We start from the raw sequence: 3,599 nt of genomic DNA, 5'->3' as shown, positions 1-3,599 counted from the left end.
CATTTTTTAAATTTTAAAACATCCTATTCAGTACATATCTTGGACACAATTCTTCTTTTTAAAAAACCAACTTTATAGCTTTAGTGCGTAACTTTTTGATATTAATGAACGTTACATTCAACCCATTGCCAAATGAGTTGCTACAAGGCTAATTAAGACTATCAGCTCCACACAACTCTCTGTATTTCTCAGTATGGCTATGTTCAGAAGATTATCTTCACTCGAGTGAAGATAATGACCTCTTCTGAAGAGTCATCATGTTTTTTTAATCATCCGTGTCCTCCTTGACTACTATCAACTGCATGGAGGAGGGGTTGGGGTGAAACGCGATCACAGAAGGCTTGTATCAGATGGACGCGCCAACACAATTGTTGTCATTACTCAGAATTCTTCATGGGAGAGACAGAAACTACGCACTATAGCTTTAAGGGATACTTATTAAAAATGTTAAAACATCGTGCATATTTGTTTTACTCTAATATTAATATTTGTATCAGCATCAGGAATCCTGTAATTTAAAAAATATATATATCTTCCCTACTGCAGCTTTAAACAGGAATGTGTTGCTCATATTTTCTCGGACAATTCATGTCTTTATCGAGCAGCAGCTTCTCAAAAATCTTGTGGATTTCATGAGTAGATTTGAGCTGTACTCCTGATGATGAACAGACTAACTCTTAACGTTATCTTGAGAAATCTTGTGGCTGAACAGGCAGATTTAACTTGAACATTTTATTAGTATGTCCTAACAAATATTGTGCAATTTTTCTGATCTTTTGTTTAATTTTATTCCTAGTCTTTGTTTTGATGGTTTGTTCCATTTGGAGCCCACATGTCCCACTGAACCTTCCGAGATATGAAAAACATACCTTCGTAATCTCAGCGTCCAGGAGTCATTACTGTAAACTTGTACTCTGAAAGATCAAATATTCATCCGTGTTTTATGAATGAAAGAAATATTTCAGTTCTTGGTAACTGTCCTGATGAGCCATCCACTTCCTGTTCTCATTATTTTTTTCCCCACTGACTGTACATGAGTTCTTTGTTGTATTTTGTCCTTTCCAATATGTTCAGCTTTGAGCCTTTTCTTTTTTTGGTTTTATATTTATTTTTTGTTGATTTTAATTTGTTTGCCTATATATATATTTAGATTTGTAAATGTCTTTTGGTAAGGATGTGTAGTGGACATACAGCTTGATTAAGACATTTTATTGCATTTCAAAAGTCCTTATGCAGGCAAATTCAGACTTGATTGTAAGTCACAATTAATGGTGCTCTGATTAAAATAAACATCATAGTTCCTATTTTGGAGGTGGGCTGTTTTTTTTTTTTTAAGATCTAAGTTTCTGTTGTGAAATGTCAAAGATGTTGTAAAGAGTTTTTTTTAGGGCTGTCAAACGATTCATTTTTTCTTAATCGCGATTAATCGCTGAACTTCAATAGTTTATCGCGATTAATCACATGTTTTATCACATGATTAAAATTCTATTATTTTGCATTTCAGAACTGTTTTTAAGTACATATTAACTATGGAAAGCAATTCTTACTAGTGTATCTTGATTGGGAATCAAATGAATGCAAAGAAAGTTACTTTATGAACTGGACTTTAAGATTTGTATTTGTTTATTATTTATTTACTGTAAACAAAAGAAAATGTGTGAATCTAGTCACACATTTGAATCTAGAGTCGATATAGTGTTTAGTAACTCTTAAATAATGTTGACTACTCACTGACGCCCAGTGATCACCGGTTAATGAGACAGTGTTTGCGGCACCTTGCAGCTGTTCCAGTTGGGCTGCTTTCTCCGTGTCATACAGGGTGTGTATGCGTAAAACTACTGTCCCCCTCGACGGCAATGTATAAGACGGGTCAGAACATGCCAACCGTAGTCTTTAAGACCCGAGTCTTCTACGATGCTGACAGGTCTGCAGTTAGTTGCCACCCATTTTGCAAGAGCTGTAGTAATTTTTTGGTTTCATCCGCAGGTCGGCTAGTAGCACTCAGGGTGGTGCTTTGCCTGAGCCTGCTAGCATAAACCTGAGTCACATTAACTGTACTACTATGCTTAGCTCGTAGGTGCTAGCTCAAGCTTCACGTGCTTCGGTGATATTTTAATTCGGCTTTACACAATGTGCGTATGGCTTTCGACTTGTCTACTGAGCCGTCCGGGAGTTTTGGAAAATAAAAAGCGCCATTCAGAGTTGTGTTGCTGCTGTCTTTCTCCATCATGCCTGCAGCCTGCAGAAGCAGGATGTGTTACGAGGAAGTGGCAGCTTGATGATAAGTAAAGGTGCGGCAAAGGGTCAAAATAGTAGCCTGTTAGGCACGGCGCAAAGCCGAGTGATATGTAAAATAAATTAATAAATGGCGGCATTCGATTAATGCTGACAGCCCTAGTTTTTTTTTTTTTTTTTTTTTTTAGTTTCCATGTCGGTACTCCTGCCTGCTTCTCCTAACTGGGAGCGTGCCGACTGCCATCTACTGTAGCTAAAACACTGACTATGGATAATAGTCCCCACTTCAAAAGATCAGAACTATCCATTAACCTTTCTGATTTTCTAAAAAGATTAACAAAAAAGTGTCCCTGTAATAAATGTTGTGTCCTGGCAGAGAGTCCAGGAGGCTTTCAGGGAAACCGGGAAACCGTTGGATATGTCAGCTTGTGCAAGGACAAAAGTGTTAAAAGTTAAGGAAAATGTATTGAACAAATATTTTTCCAGCACTATTCTAGTTTTTTAAAAATTGATATTCTTTTAACAGTTCAATGAATTTATAATCAGTGTAGTCTCGCTTTGCCAGACCTTCCTCCACCGCGGCGCTGCGGAGGAGGGTCTGGCGAGTCCACACAGCATTACAGGATGGGAGAAAAACGTGCTCTGGTTTATTGGCATTTCTTTAAACCAATCACTATCGTCTTGGGCGGTGCTAAGCCCCATACAGAGCAATGGCGCCTCTGCAAAATAGCTTCGGGAAGGAACTTGTTTTGGTGGAACGTGTGTATGTTCAAAAGTTGTTTTAGTCGTGCAACAGAAAACTCAGATTGGACAGATAGTCTAGCTAGCTGTCTGGATTTACCCTGCAGAGATCTGAGAAAAGGTTAACCATAGTCTTCATAAATCGATGCCAACACAAAGGAAGCCCAAGGCAACGTAATATCCAGCCTAAATGTCGGAGCAATCCCAGAAATGGAACGCCGAGGATTTAGACTATAATCAGAGTAATGATGATTCTGTAAAGGCCCCCTGCCACTCTAAGCCACCACACAGGTGTTTTCACTTTGCCTGATTGGACCTTTCTGTTTTGAAGTCTGTTTTGAAGACTGTTTGATTGACATCTCCCTCACTCTCTTTGTTATATCTTTTAGGGCGGGACAACTTAAACCTTTTATTTATTTATTTATTTTTATTGACAAAATGCAGTATACAGAGAATCAGGTAAGCAATAATAGCACGTGAACATCAAGTGTACACAACTTAAACCTTTATCATCCTTATTTGGACTGTATGGTGACCTCATGTAGTCCCCAGCGTTTCTAATCAACCAGAACAAGTGAACACACCTGGGAGTGAGCAGGGACTGGACTGGACGTAAAATGTTT

Source organism: Sander lucioperca, chromosome 3 (assembly GCF_008315115.2).
Source record: "Sander lucioperca isolate FBNREF2018 chromosome 3, SLUC_FBN_1.2, whole genome shotgun sequence".
Taxonomy (NCBI): Eukaryota; Metazoa; Chordata; class Actinopteri; order Perciformes; family Percidae; genus Sander; species Sander lucioperca.
Note: the sequence above shows the minus strand (reverse complement) of the source record.